Source organism: Haliotis rubra, unplaced genomic scaffold, assembly GCF_003918875.1.
Source record: "Haliotis rubra isolate DU_JTF1 unplaced genomic scaffold, ASM391887v1 Scf25, whole genome shotgun sequence".
In the NCBI taxonomy this organism is placed as follows: domain Eukaryota; kingdom Metazoa; phylum Mollusca; class Gastropoda; order Lepetellida; family Haliotidae; genus Haliotis; species Haliotis rubra.
In genome coordinates this window covers 2,134,033-2,145,195 of record NW_025766558.1, presented here as the reverse complement: position 1 = coordinate 2,145,195, position 11,163 = coordinate 2,134,033, and the positions used below count along the sequence as shown (strand labels likewise).

General features: G+C 39.3%; 4 non-coding genes across 4 annotated transcripts; all 4 read right to left on the bottom strand.

Moving 5' to 3' along the window:
- Positions 1-8,215: 8,215 nt before the first annotated feature.
- Trnah-gug lies at positions 8,216-8,287 on the bottom strand. Its single transcript has one exon. It is a non-coding gene; the product is annotated as a tRNA-His (tRNA).
- A 539-nt stretch (positions 8,288-8,826) lies between these two features.
- On the bottom strand, positions 8,827-8,898 carry Trnah-gug. Its single transcript has one exon. It is a non-coding gene; the product is annotated as a tRNA-His (tRNA).
- A 509-nt stretch (positions 8,899-9,407) lies between these two features.
- Trnah-gug lies at positions 9,408-9,479 on the bottom strand. The gene has a single exon. It is a non-coding gene; the product is annotated as a tRNA-His (tRNA).
- Positions 9,480-10,389: 910 nt separating this feature from the next.
- Trnah-gug lies at positions 10,390-10,461 on the bottom strand. Its single transcript has one exon. It is a non-coding gene; the product is annotated as a tRNA-His (tRNA).
- Positions 10,462-11,163: the final 702 nt, after the last annotated feature.

Genomic DNA, 11,163 nt, shown 5'->3' with positions numbered 1-11,163 from the left:
CGTGTTCTGTCCCCCGGAGGTCAGTGCAGTCACGTTCACAATTAACACGAATCGAAGCCAATTGTAGCTAATAGATTCATATTGCCGGACTTTCTGCTGACCATTAATTATATCTTACACGATTATTGTCATAACCAATTGGATTTACCGAATTTCCGCCTGGCATCAAGGCAGGAGTCGTCCGCTCTGTGTCCATTACGGACATTGTCCATAGCTGTGTGTTTTAATAAACGCCCGGGACGCAATTTGCCACATTAAATCCCCATGTGTAGTCTTCGTGTTAACGCTGGTAGCACATGGGATCCGCACATCCCGCATCTCCCGAGAGTGCGTCTTTGGCACACCCTCACGCGCTCCCCGCTCTAATCATGCTTCGAGGTTCGTGGGAACGCTGGTTTGGTGAAGTGCTATTTCAGCAGATAACACAGTGATATACACGAGATTTGAAGAAATTATTCCACGGTGTCTTAAGTCATATTTGGCACATCTCCAGGTACTCGCTGCGCCTGCCGTGCATTTAACTGAGGACTTACTTCCCCGTCCGCCCCTGACTTGTAATAACACTATACAAGCATCAACTACCATCGGTGTGGCTGACATGACGTTGTTGTTTAGCGGCTTAACCAGCTTCACTAAAACACCCAGGAAATACCAATGGTGATCTTCAGAAATGCATGAAGTGTGCCAATTTGCAAGCATGAAAATAACATTCAATACCGTGAGAATGACGAGCTTATGCTTATGGAATAAACGTATTGCATTCACCGTACCTTCGCGAAAGCACTGGTAGCCGAGAGGTTTGCTCGCACCCACAACCAAGATTCACTCTATATTTCGGTGACTTTAACCCCAAAACATTATTGCGGTAGATACTTTCTCACACTATTCAAATTGAAATTAAAATGTGTATTGTATGAATGGCCATATGTCCATATATACATTCAGTGCATACGGTACAGTATAGGATCAGTTTAACAAAAAGGTCACATTTCATTTCAATCCGTTTCTGCTCTTGAAGTATAACATAACAGATGTCCCCATATTTCGCATCCATAAAGAAGGAAAAAAGATGTCCCGACTGGGACTTTTCCACATGTCCAAACTAATTTGAAAACATTCGTCAATGCCCTTTTCCCCTTAACGCCAAATGTGATACTGATTTTGTTTAATTTAATGATGGAGTCAGCAATAGACCAAGGTACTTATTTTCTGAAATACTTTCTAGTTTCATGACGATAATACCATTTTTCACAATGTTTAGGATTTTCACGTTTACGAAAAAAGTTATTTTTGTGTTTGAAAGGTTGACATTTAAGTTCCATGTTAAGCAGTAGTCATATAGAATATTCAGTTGCTCTTGTAGCCAACTTAATGGATCAGACATGAAAATAACATCATCAGTAAACATCAATCGAAACAGTTCGTGTGAATCAGGGAATATTATTATTATTATTGTACTTCTCTTCGACATGTATCAAGAATATAGGCAGCTAACACATTGGTAATAAGAGTAAATAAAATGGGGCTTAATACACATCCCTGTTTCAGTCCACTAGGACAATCAAAACACTCAGTAAGGCCATCATCACACTGTACGTATGTTGCTTCAGACCAATACAACATCTTAACAGACAGATCACATTTTTGGAGAACATACATAAGTTTATTTATTTCTATAGAATCAAATGCTTTCTCACAATATTCGTTTATTGACATACTGTTAGAGATGCACAATCTGTTAACCCGTGAACGCCCGGGTAAGAATTGGTCTTCAACCCATACTTGTTGTACCCGTGAACGCCCGGGTAAGGATTGGTCTTCAACCCATGCTTTTTGTACCCGTGAACGCCCGGGTAAGGATTGGTCTTCAACCCATGCTTGTTGTACCCGTGAACGCCCAGGTAAGAATTGGTCTTCAACCCATACTTGTTGTACCCGTGAACGCCCGGGTAAGAATTAGTCTTCAACCCATACTTGTTGTACCCGTGAACGCCCGGGTAAGAATTTGTCTTCAACCCATACTTGTTGTAATAAGCGACAACAGAAGCAGGTGGTCAGGCGCGCTGATTTGGTTGATGTCATCGTGTCCGAATTGCGTAGATCGATGCTCATGATGTCAGTCATTGGATTGTCTGGTCAAGACTACTTACAAATATTGATATAGCTGGAGTCTGATTGAAGGTATTTTCGACCACTGCAGTGTCTACTTCCAACATAGCTCACAGTTTACACACGTCACTTAACCAGTCTGCATCACGTGGCACAATCAGTTTACTTGACCTCGTTTTATTTGATGATCGATTCGTCATAAATCTTACATAACAGTGTCGAGTACAGATGGTGGCCGATAACCCGGCGCTCACGCTGAGCCGACAAAACCCCCAAACCTTTGTCAACACCAGGCGGTTTAAATCTCGCGATGTGCACTGTCAATATTGTCTTTCGGATTATTATCGTGACGAAAATATTATAAATCATATCATTAACAAACATTGTGTTGGAAATACCGCTGAATAAATAACATAGTACCTACCACCGTGTTGGCAAGTACTGGTGAATAAAGATTATAGAATCAAGCTCCATAACCGGAAGAACTAACCTTCTCGTTTTAACAATTGAAAAGTTTAGCAGAAGAAACTGACACCTTGTTCTGCTCCTTTTGCAAAAGCAGTTACACTGCTTTTATCAGAGTTACCTCCCCTAAAGGAACACAAGGATTCGCGCCCTCATTCAACGAGATAGTTTCTTCTTATCCATCGCGTTATGTTACTAGTGACAATGTTACTCCAAAATGGTTTTAAGTTTCTGTTATACCTTTTCACTGGCAATTAACGTGTCACTTGCAGTCTGCAGTAAACTCTCCACAATAAAATATTGTAATAGCGATCAATCTCTGTTGGGTTGGGCTGGCATCAATTATTATACTGGCGCAAATCGGCAATTGCTTTACTTTAGTTTTTAATATATAATTAAATTATTTGATTAAAATCGAATTCGCATGGTACACAAGTCGTGAGGATTATTTTCTACAAACTGCTGCAGGAAATAGTGGTGGTCACATTTAACAACAGTTCTTTCCACTTAAATTGCATAAAGACAAACTTGGTACACTTTCTTTCGCGTCTCACCCATTTCTTAGGAAATTGCAAGAAATACAGTTGTTATAATCAGGCTCTAAGTGAGGGAGGGAGTAAGTTTGTGCCCCTGTTCCATCTCGGTTGTGTCATCTCAATGCCGAGTGCGGAAACCACCGGGCCACCTGTAGTCACACCTGTGTGACCAACACGGCAGCCATTAGTCCAGCCAACTCTCAACACGCTTATCTCTCGGTGTAGATGTCGCCTGTAATGTTGTGGTGACTGGTCGTCACTGCAGTCTCCAGTGCACAAAGGTTTGATGCAGCGTCCTCGGTGGCGGCAAACTAACTCACTGTCATATTACGATTGTACTGTCATATTACGATTGTAAGCCTAAAGACCAATGTGCGGTGTATCAAGCGTAAGTGTTCAGACAGATGGTTGCATTTCATGTGTATGTTTCTCGACTTATGTGTATTTGGTCCTTAGCGTCTTCTATTCAAAGAAAATTTTACTCAAATTGTATCGCCACCAAGCTGCAATGATCTTCAGCTACAATTTCTTTTGTCAAGGTCGATAGAGAATAAAGCCTTGTCCGTTAAAATATTGTTCACACAAATCATATAATACGAGTCTTTGACAAGAACAGAACCAACATATTCCGTTTTGACATGAAGTATTTTTGATACGGAGACACATGGGGGTAATACAAAAATGTTTTACATAATGTCATTTAAAATCAACTTTGGACCATATAGTGCCAAATGGTGTACAGAATGCTTGTCTACAGATTCACCCACCAATCAGTAAAAGTGGACGGACTTGTGGGACACATATTGAATATTAAGGTCTCGTCAAAATGGAAAGTGGCTGAAAGAGGTTTCTACCCAGCGGAACAAACGTTCCCCATCTTGGATGATGCGTCTGACGGTTGCTGACACTTTAGCTCTCTTTAATGTTACGATGTTATGTCTTATGAAAACCTTAAATGATGATCAGTTCTCACATGGTGTGGCCGTTCCGAGTCTGACCTCAACTTCGCACCTACTTACCCACCTGTCGACGCCAGTATTACTTAACAAGCGGTGAGTGATTGTACGTGCGCTTCTATACGGCGGTCTTCCATAAGTCCTTTCCTGCTGTAATTACACAATAACATTCTTTGTTGTTATTTGACCTTCAGAGTATTTCTGCGTCAAAGGCGAATCGGGTCGTCGTTATGTCAGGTTCAGCTGCACTGTCATTAATAAACAAATCCTGAACAACAACCGTGGAATATCAGATTTCGATTCAACTGAACCACTATCTCTACCGGTGCCATGTACCAGGATCTGAAACTGCCAATCATCTTTCAGGATGCGCAATTCATGGGCCTATTGGAGGGTATTTGTGACTCAAAAGTGTTTTGCGCGAGACGCAAATAAAATAGTATCGGGTAAAAAGATTAAACAGTTACAAAAAATATTGGTTTTCGTAATATTTCCTATCTTTTAATGTTTCGATATATTTCAGTAATATCAGTTGAATTCGCGTCGTTTTGTCAAATGTTTTTATGATTTGTAAAAGTGGTGTTTGGGACACAGGGTTGAGCAATGAGACGGCAGTCAGGGAAGAGAGCTTGGCACCCTGCGATGCGTCTTCTGTCTCGTCGTCAATCCTAAACAAACAATCCCAATTCATTTACCGATAAAGTTGATCCTGTCCATAATTCTTAAATGGCATTTACGACGTCCCGTTAAGATGTGACTCTGCTTAATACGGCCGTGAAGCGTCCATTGTTTGTCGTCAAGTAGGCCCGTGATGGGGGGCTGCCACACGGGGGACGAGATGGCAGTAATTGGTCGCTGCGACTACAACAACGACATTTGGCATGTCCCGCACGGGGCTACCCTCACTGGGGATATCTGCATTATTCATGAAACAATCTCAGTTAATGCGACCCAAAATCCAACCTGTCAATCAAAACACACTCCACAACTTTCACGCAAATCACAAAACGAAATTCAATATAGGCCACATTGCACTTGAGACGTCTTTGGGACAGCCCCGACAGAGCGGAACGTCCGTCCTGCACGTGCAGAACGCGGAAATAAAATTACTCGACAGTTTAATGTCCCAACAGAAATACGTGCAGAATACTTGTGGAGGTACATTACACGTGTTGGCGCTCTTACAGGTGTTCCGCGCTAACAAACGTTGATAAAAAGACACGTGATGTGAGATTGTACAGAAGTGTTGGCCACGTTTTTTGTAATAAAAGTAGGTAATAAAATCTTTGAAGAAAATGAGTTTGACATTTCAATTCAGCTTATATCAACCGTTAAAAATATATTCCTAAAATTATACAAGTCATAAAGGGTGGAATGGGAATGCAAAAGCCATGATTGTTTAATGACATTTGAAATCACAATGAGTAGTGTGTTTCATTGCACCTGAAAGAAACAGAGATATAAATGATAAAGTCATCCTGAAGAGAGGAGTCATTACATTTTGTTGCTGATACTGTTGTCCTGTAAAGGGTGATTCGTATTTTACCCAGTTCATTCTGGAACAAAGACTTCCGTATCGACTCCATTGTGAAGTACACGAAGGGCTGATCACTCATCAAAGGGGAGCTGAAGGTCTGTATCAGACAAACAAAAATAATTAAAAAATAGAAAATATAAAAAATACAAAATATTAAAAATACAAAATAAAACCAATTAACAAAAGTACGTGTAGCATTTTTCCATGCAACCCCTCTAAATAAATGGCCAGTCCCTGAAAAACAAATCTTACATGCCTGTATATTTATATCATGTGGTTTTTCTAATAAAGATGGTAAAAGTGATTTCGAACCAAAGCCCGTTCCCACGCCAGTTACTTCATTTGCAAGGAAAATATGTTGATCTTGAGGGCACCCCTGTGTTAATTATTCGCTGTCGGTGCGCGTGTGTAATCACGTGACACTTTGATGTGCCAATCACACGATGCGCCACCGAGAATGTGCATCAGCGAGTATGGCACCATGCCAAAATATTATTAACGTATTCAATAATACGACGCTGCTTCAGCCAACTAAATGAGCAAATTTGGCAGTAAATTGCCAATACATTGAGGACGCAATTTGATCTTAACATCAACTTCCCCAGCTTACGAACTAACGCCTAATAAAACAGAAATAAACTCTTCTAGCATCCGGGTGATCTCGAGTTTGGCACGTGCAGCGTTCCCTGGACGAGGGAAAAAAATGAAACACACGTGCCTTTGTGTGACTATCTGTTCAAACTCCCGTCCCGAGCGGCCATTGTCCAAGGTTGACGGAAGACCATGCCTGACCGACGGTAGCCAATAGTGTGTCAATATTAACTGTATCAGGTTTTATAAACAATGCCACGTGACATATCCCTGATGAAATATGTTATAGGTTTTTCAGAATGGCTTGTGAAATGGACAAGCTCATGATGTGCACGTGCAGAGACGCCAACCTCTACGATTTTATCGTAGTCGCTACGAATTTTAGCATCAAACTAGGCCAATACCAATGCACTAGAAATTCTACGAAATTTGAAGAAAATTCATTAAAATTCGGATATATAGGCAAAACCATACATTTTCGCCAAAAAGAAACGACAAGAAGAAATGTTATGCTGATAATTTGTAAATCTGCTGTTGGAGACATGTGAAATTAAAGCTTCACTCTTGATTAGTGTCAGATCTTTCTCAGAATCCATCATGATTTTAAGTATTTAGTTGACTACTAATTTTATGGTCAAACTACTAATTTTGATCTTTCAAACTGCTATTTGCTAGGAAAGAGTTCCTTCCGTTCCTCCAACTCTAAACCAAACTCTAAACTTAACCCTAAACCTAACCCTAAACCTAACCTAAACCTAGCCCTAACTTAAATTTTGGACTTTTAATCATTTTGTGAGTTCTCTAGTAATTGTTGTGTTAAGTTTTGTTTATAATTCTAGAATATTTATACATATTATTTGGGATGGGGGAACGGGAGGAACTCTTACCATTTGCTATCTCTGCACGTACAGTCTGTCAGTCATACTTTAAAATTAAGACTTCATTTATCAATAAACTTTCTAGGTCTTACATATGTCTCCAACTAAATGTGCAGTGATATTGTTTGTTTGTTGTTGTTGATGATGATGATAATGTTTGTAAGGTTTGGTATGTTTGTCTTTTCTTGTTTATTTGTTTTGTTTACACTTTGCGGCAGATCACGAAGAAGGAAATACTAGTATATGCAATTCAGCTTACGCAAGTCTGTAAAAATATTTTCATTTCAGGTCCAGATGTTGGTGTAGGGGGCTTTTGTGTAGACGAACGATCTGTTGATTCAGTAAATATTAATTAATAGTTGGCGAGTGGTTACTCTTTATTTCATTCCCAATGGTTTAATAACATACAAACTGGCTAATACTGCATCCAATTATTGTACATTGATGATAAAAAAAAAAAAATTACTGACAGAAGCTGTAACATAAAAATAGCTACTTAAATGTTGGTATGCTTACAAAAGACAGGTAGAGTGGAAAATATTGCAAAAATGCTACCGAGAGCTGCCGTGACCCGGATTCGGACCGGGGTTCTTGCGGCCACAACGCAAAGTCCTAACCTCTAGACGATCACGGCTACAGCCCTCGCTGGGAAACGGCGGCTAATTTATTGTTTGTAAAACCTACGTGTTTAAGCATAGACCGTCATACTTAAGTTGAAAACAAACTTAATAAAATTTGAAACAAAAATATACATGCAATACAACAAGCCATAATCTCGCGCTACAGATCAACACAAAGTATCGTTATATGAACCTGTATAGCGATAGACATTACAATCAAATGTATGAACCTTAAGTAACAGAAGTAACAGACAAGGCAGGAGTTATGATTTTTAGTTTCGTATTTTTAGATTCATATCACTGGGCTGTGCTTATAACTACTGGTGAGTGATTACTCTTTATTCTATTCCCGATGGTTTAATAACATGCACACTGGATAATACTGCATCCAATTATTGTACAATGTTGGTAATTTTTTAAAAATGACTGACAGAAGCTCTTACAGGAAACTAGCTACTTAAATGTTGGTATGCTTACAAAAGACAGGTAGAGTGGAAAATATTGCAAAAATGCTACCGAGAGCTGCCGTGACCCGGATTCGAACCGGGGTTCTTGCGGCCACAACGCAAAGTCCTAACCACTAGACGATCACGGCTACAGCCCTCGCTGGGAAACGGAGGCTAATTTATTGGAAACGGCGGCTAATTTATTGTTTGTAAAACCTACGTGTTTAAGCATAGACCGTATCATACTTAAGTTGAAAACAAACTTTAATAAAATTTGAAACAAAAAAATATACATGCAATACAACAAGCCATAATCTCGCGCTACAGATCAACACAAAGTATCGTTATATGAACCTGTATAGCGATACAACATTACAACTTTTGAAATGTATGAACCTTAAGTAACAGAAGTAACAGACAAGGCAGGAGTTATTATTTTTAGTTTCGTATTTTAGATTCATATCACTGGGCTGTGCTTATAACTACTGGTGAGTGATTACTCTTTATTCTATTCCCGATGGTTTAATAACATGCACACTGGATAATACTGCATCCAATTATTGTACAATGTTGGTAATTTTTTAAAAATGACTGACAGAAGCTCTTACAGGAAACTAGCTACTTAAATGTTGGTATGCTTACAAAAGACAGGTAGAGTGGAAAATATTGCAAAAATGCTACCGAGAGCTGCCGTGACCCGGATTCGAACCGGGGTTCTTGCGGCCACAACGCAAAGTCCTAACCACTAGACGATCACGGCTACAGCCCTCGCTGGGAAACGGAGGCTAATTTATTGTTTGTAAAACCTACGTGTTTAAGCATAGACCGTCATACTTAAGTTGAAAACAAACTTAATAAAATTTGAAACAAAAATATACATGCAATACAACAAGCCATAATCTCGCGCTACAGATCAACACAAAGTATCGTTATATGAACCTGTATAGCGATAGACATTACAATCAAATGTATGAACCTTAAGTAACAGAAGTAACAGACAAGGCAGGAGTTATGATTTTTAGTTTCGTATTTTTAGATTCATATCACTGGGCTGTGCTTATAACTACTGGTGAGTGATTACTCTTTATTCTATTCCCGATGGTTTAATAACATGCACACTGGATAATACTGCATCCAATTATTGTACAATGTTGGTAATTTTTTAAAAATGACTGACAGAAGCTCTTACAGGAAACGAGCTACTTAAATGTTGGTATGCTTACAAAAGACAGGTAGAGTGGAAAATATTGCAAAAATGCTACCGAGAGCTGCCGTGACCCGGATTCGAACCGGGGTTCTTGCGGCCACAACGCAAAGTCCTAACCACTAGACGATCACGGCTACAGCCCTCGCTGGGAAACGGAGGCTAATTTATTGTTTGTAAAACCTACGTGTTTAAGCATAGACCGTCATACTTAAGTTGAAAACAAACTTAATAAAATTTGAAACAAAAATATACATGCAATACAACAAGCCATAATCTCGCTCTACAGATCAACACAAAGTACCGTTATATGAACCTGTATAGCGATAGACATTATAACGACATGTATGAACCTCAAGTAAAGTCCGTTTGATTTCATTTGAGACCGATAAATTGCTCACTAACACAAAATCTAATAAATGCAACAAAACCAAATTTTGCAGTTACATGAAATCGACAGACCAAGTCTGATGATTTGTCTCATAATTTTGAACAACCGAATCAAAAGTTGTTTTACAGACGATCATTATTTTGTTGATTTCGCTATCTTTCACGAGGGGACCGCTTTCTTGGAACAACTCGTTGCACGTATGAAATTGTTGAAGTTTCACTACAGACGCTTGTTGATGGCCTGGCTGTTCTACCAGCAAGTGGTCCCCCATCGTACAAAATAGCGGTAAGCGACAACAAAATAATGATCGTTTGTGAAACAACTTTTTGATTCGGATGTCCAAAATTATGAGACAAATCATCAGAGTCTCAAATGAAATCAAACGGACTATACATCTAACAAAAGTAACAAAGCAGGAGTGATTATTTTTAGTTTCGTATCACTGGGCTGTGTTCATAACTACTGGTGAGTGATTACTCTTTATTCTATTCCCGATGGTTTAATAACATGCACACTGGATAATACTGCATCCAATTATTGTACATTGATGGTAATAAAAAAATATTACTGACAGAAGCTGTTACATGGAACCAGCTATTGGTATGCTTACAAAAGACAGGTAGAGTGAAAAATATTGCAAAAATGCTACCGAGAGCTGCCGTGACCCGGATTCGAACCGGGGTTCTTGCGGCCACAACGCAAAGTCCTAACCACTAGACGATCACGGCTACAGCTCTCGCTGGGAAACGGCGGCTTATTTATCGACTAGTTCACTATTGCTACGCGCTATTTCTCGTGTTCGCTTTATCAGTCGTTTTGAATCAAAGCAGGATTTGACAATACAATAGTTCGTCAGTCGTTGTAATGTGGATATCAACATTGCCCGCAGAATACTGAACTAATGGCGGGTTTCTAAAATCTGGAGTCGGTACAGATCACGTGACATTTGATCCCCCATACAAAGAGCATATACTGAACACCACTGATTCGCTAAGTCTGTCGCAGTCCCTGAACCACATTATTTTCCCTACTGCCAAGCCCTTCCTGCAGTGCTAAACCCTAAATGAAGCAAGTCTCACTGGGGTTCCTTTACAATTCAAATGGGTTTATTTGTTTCTATCAAAATTATATACATTCAGAGACTAAGCGTTAGCCTACTAATTCGCTATAGCCGTTTTTGAAGCGCCGTTTTGTACTGATTTTGCCTATTTCATATCAGTTATATTTGTGTTGCCTCTCACAGGTACCACGCCATCGACTTTAATTTTGTATCTATATAGTAATTTCTTTTGTGCTTCTCCGTCAATTAATCATGTCATTTAATTCTCTAAAAGTGTCATTGTGCTAATAACACTTCCAATCTTAACAGTCAACAGTAATCTGTTAATATGATTCTATGAATTATTAATATCACAAAGTCTATTTACTGA